This window comes from Carassius carassius, chromosome 20 (assembly GCF_963082965.1).
Source record: "Carassius carassius chromosome 20, fCarCar2.1, whole genome shotgun sequence".
NCBI classification, from domain to species: domain Eukaryota; kingdom Metazoa; phylum Chordata; class Actinopteri; order Cypriniformes; family Cyprinidae; genus Carassius; species Carassius carassius.
The window spans coordinates 1,792,442-1,802,088 of NC_081774.1; the positions used below are offsets into that span (position 1 = coordinate 1,792,442).

The 9,647-nt window shown below is 34.2% G+C and overlaps 1 protein-coding gene across 1 annotated transcript in view; it reads right to left on the reverse strand.

Annotated features, from left to right (window-relative positions):
• LOC132095709 (persephin-like) overlaps window positions 1–570 on the reverse strand; it is a 20,379-nt gene extending 19,809 nt beyond the window's left edge. Inside the window, exon 1 of the mRNA XM_059500819.1 lies at window positions 347–570. The gene's annotated coding sequence lies outside the window, so the exon portion shown is untranslated. The remainder of the gene's footprint in view (window positions 1–346) is intronic.
• Between the last annotated feature and the right edge of the window lie 9,077 nt (window positions 571–9,647).

Sequence of the window (9,647 nt, forward strand, 5' to 3'; positions counted from 1 at the left end):
CAGTTAAGATGCCTATGTAGACAGCACAGCAGTTCACTTTGGTTTTCGCAAAACAGAGCTGTTAAGTGAAGCCAACAAATTTTTAGTAAACCTTAATTCGTTCCAGATCTTCACCCTCATGTAGGGTTTAGACCAATGTAGACCGAAACCAAATCTAAGTCTAAATCCGACAAGCTCTTGGTGTTTTAGTCTGAAATGTATTTTCAGCTATGTTTCAACATTCTCATCTACATCATTACTCCATATATTTACAGACTTACTGTCAATCCAAATTAAATATCATTTTAAATAAACATCACTGCGATCTGTTTATAAGGTACTTAAACCGTCTAAGCTCTAAACTTACCATGTGCCATGTGAAGCTTACAGGCTGTCCAGATCCTGGTTTGGTGTCCTGTCATACGAAGTCCTCCGTGTTTAAGATCCCTGCCTGTGTGTAAAGCGATGTGTGAGAGCAGGAGCTTGAGTGTGTATGTTTGTAGGGGTGTGCGCATGGAGAACTCCCCTTGGTCCCTGTCAGTCTTTCTCCTCCCTGTGTGTGAGACTCCTCCTCTACCAGCTCGCTGATCACTGGATGGGTCGGATTACCATAGACTCTAATCACTCGTGGCACAGTCTTGGATCTCCCCCTCTCTCACTGGACGCTGCACTGGACACAAGAGCTTTAAACACCTACTGCACACCACATGCTCGACACCTGTAATGTGGGACAATCCATATCCTTCCAGACAAGCTTCAGAGAGAGTCACTTAACTCTATCACAGAGTCTATCACTGGCTTTTAATTAATTATTTTTATTTAAAATACTTAATATAGTTTATTAATGTAATAATAGTTTTACTTTTTTATTATTAATCACTTTTTACATGCAGAATGACACTTTTGTTTCTTGTGGGTGCATTGCAAGAGATGCAAAAAGGCAAGCTGCTCTTCTGAAGGCAGGGATAAAACCACTATGAAAAATGCATTATTTTTAACCCCTTTTTTTAATGAATATTTTTTGAATATTACTTATATTTAACTTCTGTCACTATTTGCACTCGGTGTAAACAAGAGGCTGCAAATGGTATCCACAACTATTTGTATGAAATCTAAATAGCACCTACCTTTTTAAATACTCACTGTTAATATCTACATGTTGTCATCATAGCAGTTTATTCCTGTGAGATAAGATTGCTTTAGCAATTGTAAAACCATACCAGAGTACAGAGAAAACATAAACTAAATCCTGGACCAGTTTGTAGATTTTATTGAAAAAATAATAATAAATAAATTTAGTATAATTCTTCATAAACCAATGAAAAAAAAAAAAATTCTATTATTGATTGATGCTGATATTTATTATTTATTATATAACTAATGCAGACAGACATCCACATTCAGATGTGAGTCTACATGCATCGTCTTTTATCATCTTGTGGCTGAATTTCTTATATTAATTTCCTCGAGTAACAGAGACCGAACTGCAACTTTAGGTCAATGGATGCGCAATGCTTTTCGTCACACTTTTTGAGCGCTTAGCTTTCCCTGCAGCTCGTAACTGCTTTAAACATGCTGCACGATGCTAAAGGATTACTGCGGGATGTAGTTTGGCATGCGTTTGCGAATGACTTCATTTTTTAAATAAACTACAACATAAAATCAATATGTATGCCTGCATGTAATCTTGGTTTGCCTGTGTGCATTGGTTACCTTTCTGCGTTTTAATGCAGGTACGTGCACCTTGAGTTTTTCTGGCCAATCATCTTTCGGACTTCGGAGTACTTTTCGGTCAAATGTGTTGTGGCCCATGCTCTAAGAAACTAATTGAATTGCAATGAGAATATTTGATATGATTTTATGTGACTTGCACTTGACTTGGATCGCAGTTGTGAAAAACAGCATGTTTTCCATGTTCTCTTGGACTTGCTTAGGCGAAATGTGTGCCATTACATTTAAAAGCATCAAGTCTTTCCCAAGCGAAATACCTTGAAACTCATGGCCGTTAACCAACGACGCTGTTTGCCAGAAAGGGTGAACGTGAGACTCTGCAGTGATCTGTTAGTGACTCACTGAAACACTTCGGCTCTCAGCATAGAGAGTGTTCAAGTCAGCAAATGCAAAGCAGATGGAAGACCTTCACAAAAATAAATGTCTGACCAGAAGGCAGCATGGTTCGCTCTGCAACCTGTCCAAAGTCTGGAGTTATCTGACTCTACATTCCCACTGCGTGATTCAGCACCTGTGTGTCTTGCTAAACGGTGAAGTATGTCATTGCTGAGAGATTTAAGAGGATGGAAGGATAGTTTATTTAACTATTTTCTTTTTCATCATGCAGAAAATACCTTGAATCATTTATGGGTTGATTCACCTGAACAGTGTGACTCAAAATCTCAAGACGATCTTAACTGTCTGGCAAACCATCAGTCGCAAAGACTTCAAGAAATACCTTTGAAAATAGGCTCAAGTTGTAATTGTTTTAATGCTCCATTGTTGTAAAAATAACACACCTCACCTTTAACTGGAAATGTCAGCATTCTGATGTCTGTGATTTACAAAATACTAGATATTTGCAGTGTATTTAGGTGTCATAACGTCATTTATTTGTGACGGTTGTATACTGAATCGCAATAGCAACATACACACTGGAATATTTTGGGAGCGACAACTGCGTTTAACTGTGCGAGTGAGTAAATTATTGTTCTGTGTGTTTATGGAATACAGGAGTCACTTGTGAACATTAACTTTTTGGCATTTCGTGGATGTTAACATAAAGCTTGAATGTTTAAGCTAATTTGTTTAGCTGTTTTTGACCAAAATGACATTAGAGACAGGAAACACGTTATATTGCGCTGTGGGGATGACGTGTTTTTGTAGGCCAACCTTGAAGTTTATTGTCATCCAAAAGACTTTTCCATTGGATTTTGGATTGTTGCAAAAATTCTGTGACCATCAAAATGTATAATTATTACACATTTCGTTCATCATAAAATGAACAACCCTCATACATTCTGAATCCTTTAAAAATGCAGTAAGAGGGTTTTACTAATGTATTTTTTTGTTGTAGAATAAAACGTGAAAACATCTTGAGCTTGTGTTAAGCTACAGATCTTGGTTTGGCATATGTTTTTTTATATTTACATTTATGCATTTAGCAGATGCTTTTATCCAAAATGACTTACAGTGCATTTAGGCTACACACATATATATATATATATATATATATATATATATATTTTTACCAGTATGTGTGTTCCCTGGGAATTGAACCCACGACCTTCTGCAATGATAATGCAATGCTAAACCATATTAAATGATAAAATATTGTCAGCAAATGTTTGCTTGTATTGTTTGTTCAAAACAATTTTTTTCAGTTTTAGGTCAAAGACAAGGCATCCTGATTTTGTGTATACGTCAAATTACAATTAACAAAAGTGATTTTAAATAAATAGAAGACATATTAAGTGCCTTCATAAGAAATGTGTCTTCTAAAGAACTTGTGAATATAAAATATAAAAAATATGAAATAATGTTACATTGTCATTCAGCATAGCATATATTTTACAGTATATGTAAAAATGGAAACACTTATTCTGACCTGTACATATTCAAATATGTAAAAGAAAGTTATCATACAAAATGTTTATTATATTTTATTTGAAAAAAAAAAATCAATAATGAATAGTGGCAATAACTGGTAAAGATTTAAAATTACTCTATTTTTTGAGTCTGGAGTGTGAACCTTAAATGGAGTATTTTAATGACAATCATTCCTGATTCCAAAATTCTGTGGTACATGAACTGTTGCTACATTCAATCACATTTTAGTGTCTTTAGTGTCTTAGTGTTTATATCACATTTATAATGGGTTTCATGTTTATGTCTTTTTGCTCCGGCCGGACAGAGCATCACAGTATGTTCAGGGGTGTAACATTTCCGTCACACGCTTGAGGTATTCAGCCAATCACAAAGCACTGGATAGTTGGCCAATCAGAGCACACCTCGCTTTTCAGAATGATCAACCTTGTAAAAATGGACACGTTTCAGAAGGCGGGGCATAGAGGAGAAACAATAATGTACAGTATGTGGAAATTATGTGTTTTTGTAAACCGCATAAACACATTGCATTACACCAAATACACCAAATAATGTTCTTTTTTGCAGCATCATATGACCCCTTTTAATCGTTTTGATGCTTGAAAACCCTTTTCATTGTCTTCTAGCTAAGCCGCTGTGGTGAATTACTAAACACAAGTAAACCAAAACCATAGAGATGGATTTCAAACTGAAGAGCTCTTCACTTGAACCCCAAACGGCTTCCAGCGGAGTCACGTGATGTTGAGATGACAGACTTTCTGAGGAAATCCTCAACAAATGATATCCAGTCCAGAGATTACATCATTATTATGTTACTGTTTACTTTACAAACTACAGAATTAACTACAGTATTTGGACACGTAGGCCACATTAACTTCACAGTTCGTCCTTTTTTGAAGTCTCAGTGTGTTTGATTTTTGGCGGATGTCTGAAGTCAGTTCTTCTCATGCACACACAGGTGTAATGAATCACATTAACTATCAACATCATCCACTTACCACAAAAAAAGATAAAAATCTTTACAATAAATTACACTTAATATTTTATCTTATGCAATGACATTTAGGACATTTATGTAGTCACTCGAGAAACAGTTCTGATTATGTTGAAAACAGTTGTGGTGTGTAATATTTGTTTTGTGGAAAATACAAGATTCTTTGATTAACAGAAAGCTCATTATGTCCTTACTGTCTCTTGTAATCAATTTAATGCATCCTTGCTGAATAAAAGTAGTAATTTCTTTCAAAAGAAAAAAAACATACTGACCCCAGATTATTTATATGTAAGAACACAGAAGACGAATATTAGAAAGTAAGATGTTTATATGCATTTATATACTCTCCATGACATGCTGATGATCAGGAATCAGGCGGTTGATAAATGTCTGTTTTCTTTTCCTATGAAGGCCTTAAGCTAGCTTGGCTTGGAAACATCTATTACCGGGAAAATGTCTGTCAGCTGTGTCATGTAGCTCGAGTATCTCTGACAGTTTACACCGGTTTCATCAGCCGGTCTTAGCAAGGAAAATTAGGTAACTCGGATGAGGCAAAGTTAGTGCTTTCTAAATCTGCACGACAAGCCAGGCTTTATCTGTTATAGAGGCTTTAATTGGCTCGCAAACTTCTCATTAGAGCTTTATCAGGTAATGCGGGTGAGATCAGGAGCAAACGTGCTGCTGTTAACACACATTGATTACACAATCTGTGTGAGTGGGCATCGAGGTCAGCATGGACTAATTAATTCAAAAACTGCAATAAATAAAGCATTGAAAGAATAATATACACAAAAACGCAAACACTTTCTCACCTTCAGTGTATTTAAGATGTAGATGAGTTTGTTTCTTCATCGGATTTGGAGAAATGTAGCATTCCATCAATTGCTCACTAATACATCCATTGCAGTGAATGGGTGCCGTCAGAACATCTTGATAGATTTGTAACTTTTGGTTTCACAAGATTCACAAGTTGATAACTGGTGGACCGGAGTGGTATGAATTATTGTGGTTTTACTTTTAAAGCTATTTGGACTTTCGTTCTGACGGCACCCATTCACTTTAAATGATCCATTGGTGAGCGAGAGATGGAATGCTACATTTCTCCACATTTGTTTCCATGAAGAAACAAATTCCATTTACAGCTTGGATGGCCCGAGTGAATTTTTGGGTGGATTACTTACTACATCAGCCATTCAAAAGAAGCAGTGTACTTTGATGATAATTCAACAATTCATTTTTGTAAACAAATTGAAATGATCTTACTGTATGAAATGAACTATGGTTTTCCTCTACTGCTGTCTTTGACATCACTGCTCACGTTAATCGCTAGTGAAGGGTATGATGTCATTTTCCTGTGAGTAAATAGTTTATTCACTCATAAAAACATTGCGTATTTGTTTTTTTCTGCTTCTCATATACTTTTTGTTTTCTTTCAAGGAAACTTTGTCATGTTGTGATTCATCCTGGGTTTGGTTCGGTCTGTGCCTCAGAACTCTATTGACGATTGTTTTGAAATTCCAATGGAGAAAACGACTTCTGCTTCCAGAGCGGCCACTCACTTTTTGTCACGCTCTATTTCGTGCACTGCAATTTTATTGTCGCAGTGGATTGGAAAAGCGAAATATTATTGTTTTTCCCCTTAGAATATAAAACTAGATGTTCGATGAGTCTTAAAGTGGACACAGACTGGATATTGGGGTTTGATCACCTGTGGTAGTTGTCCTGAAAAGAACCAAAGATCTGAAACCAACTATGTGCATTAGAGTTTAGGTTTTTGTTCCAGAACCAGATTCTGAGTGCGTTGTTTATTTGTTTCGTATACAATCGGACATTTGGAATTGACTCCCTCTGCTCTGGCTCCTTTCCTGGCTGTTTCCCGCTGAAATGCGGAAGCTTTGAGCTTTGTTATTGTAATGGGGCACCTCAGATGTTTGACATGTGTCCTGGCCTGTTGAGGTGTGTTTGTGTAGAGTTGTGTAGAGTTGGTGTGAAGGTAAGGCTAAGAGCGACGTCAGAAACGAGGCTTTGGTTACAGATTGGGAAAACGACATGAAAGGGAATAGCTTTGTGAAAATTCTTCAAAAATGCTACTGTTTGTGTTGCACAGGAAAAATGACAGCATATGGTTTTGGTAAGGTGATGGGAGTGATTAAATATAGAAACTTGTTTCTGTCTTGGAATACAAAAAAAAAAGGCAACTGCAAGTTTTTAATATCACAATTCAGATTTTATTTCTTTAAAGTTGCGAATTTTATATATATTTTAGTTAACATTTCAAGCATGTTGTGACAGGCAGTTAATTTTCAGGCAATTGTGACATTTATCACATAATTCAGACTTTTTTACCTCAGAACTGTTATAAACTTATATATATATATATTTTTTAGTTTAACCCCAAAATGACTTTTAATTATTTTTTGTTTGTTTGTTGAATGACGAGTAAAAAATAAAAAAGGATAAATGTGGCTTTTTATCTCACATAAACAGTTGCAATTACCTTTTAATTAATTGTATTTATATATTTGTTCATTTATTTTATCCAATGGTGGAAAAAATCTTCCATAATTCAGTTAAAACAATTTTTGTATGTATTTTTAAGCTATATTTTAAAGCAGTAAAAAGAGGTCAAAATGAATAGAATTTAAATTAACAATTCTAATTCACAATAACGTTGTATTGTAAAAATATGGCGTAGAAACAATTTTTTGCAACAAATTGCTAGTAAAGCTTGCTAGTAAAGCTAGGAAAGACTGAAATGTTTTTTTTTTTTTTTTTTTTACGCTTTCCAATAATCTTTATTTACAACTTAAACAAATAGTTTTATGGTGTGGTTTACATTTACTTTTAACAACAAAATAGTTTTAAAATAATTTGTTCCCTAATTTATTTCTCTTTATTTTTTAGAGAGATAAAATTGGTTTAGTGTGTTGACAAATTAATCCCAGTTACTCATTTGTTTCATGAGTTAAATGCTGAGAATTCTACAATAGATTTAATTTTAATTGGAGGGAAAAACATGGCTGAAAGTTTTTATGGGTTTCTCTCTTCAAAAAAATAATACAAAAATACCCAGATCTAAATTTTTTTTATCACCTGCCAGTTGAATAAAACAAACCTGCAGTGGACACAAGCCATTCGGTGAAAGATATGAAGGAACGCCGGTGGAATCACATCCAGATGTCTGTGTGTTTGCAGAAGACTTTATTTAGCAGATTTTATTATGGGTGAAATCAGCAGTATGATGGGACTGTTCTTCCCCACACCAAACCGTTGCCCAAGTATTATGATGTGTTTCATTGCTGGATCTAATGTGCAGAATCACAGTGATGAATCATGACAGCTTACAGACCTGGATTGAGTTTGTCCCAGTGTCAGAGGGTCTCGATGTGTCCTGTAACTCTGTCAGTCATTTATCAGAAAATGTTACATTAGAATAAATCATAGTTGTGTGCTATTCAGAAATGAAATACACAGCACATCTATTTTAAAATGGCATCTGATATTATTAGAATAAAAGAAAGTATATGGATTGTTTTTTGAAAAACAATTTGAAAATTTATTTCCATTTACTGTATAGAATTCTAATCCAATGAAATTTGAACAGTTGGAAAATTTTTGACATACTGTAAAGCCAGAACTAAGACTGCAACTTTTATTTATTATACTTAAAAATATATATTATTTATATTAATATACACTATTTGATGATTGTTCCCTGTTTGCTCTTTCTACATCATTTATAATAGATTTAATAAAAATATAATTAAAAAAATATTTTTTTTATATTTTATATATATGTTATTTATTTGCTGTACTTGCTCTATTTAATAATAAATTAATAAATAAAACAATATATATATATATATATACATAGTGTATGTATGTGAATATTTATGTACACACACACACAAACACACACACACAATATATATTGATTACTTTTACCATTGTTTTATTCAATTATATCTATACTGTTTTTATTGCTAGATCTATTTTTGTAATTGTAACTTTTATTTTAAAGTTGATTCATTCACTAATTTCATTAACAGTGCCATTACAATAAATAAATGCCAATGAACTGCCCAAAACCCCTGAACTTATATTTCCATAGCATCATTTCGAACTGATTGTTTAATATATTTTCAGTTCATAAATTACACCAAATTATACATTTGTGTTTAACTGTGCATCTTTTTCCGCTCGTTCGGGCGGTTTGTATGAACTGTACATGGATTCCCAATGGGAGAGTTGTAATTAGGTATTTTTAATTGTCTGAGGTATTTTCAAAATAAGCAGATGTTATAAACATGTCTCGTCAAATCATGCAACCAATTACGGTGATTCAAACCACAAGCTCATGGAGAAAATGATTCCTCCTTTAAGTTGGTTTTAGGTTTGAATCAACATGTTGTATTTACTTTTGTGAATTATGTCGAGAGCGCAGGGCTTTTCTCTTGAAACCTCATTTCATGTCATGTAAACCACCAGATGCTTTCGAGCAACTAAAATATTGTATGAAGATGAATCGATTGGGCCATATGTCCATATCATAATTAGTGCCTCAGACAGACAGACGACACAGAAATTTGATTTCTCAGTAAAGGCTTATGAAAATATACAAGCAGGGTGGGACTGTCATGTGACCACGGGTCACATGATATTATGACAGCTTTCTGAACTGGTTTTTATGGTGATGGAGGCTGTGAAGCAGCACAGAGTAAATATTTAGTCATTTTCTTTGATTCAAGACTTCCTGAGCACTGCTCAGAAATGTATCTATTTGTTTATAATGAAACACTTATCCAAGACAGGACAGGACTTTTTCTTTTTTTCAGCTATTGTACCTCAACCTGATTGAAACCATTTTAGAATTTTTTAACCATTCAAGTCAATCTTTGAAATATACTTCAATCCCATGCATTCAACTAGGTACAATAATATTGTTATTATACTATCAAAGTGTTCAGAAACAAAAGCTTTAGTATCTTTAGCTCCATCTATGGGTTGTTTGGTGAGATTGCAACTATCCAAGATTTTAAAGGAATATTATTATATCATCAGAAAATGTCAAATCAGA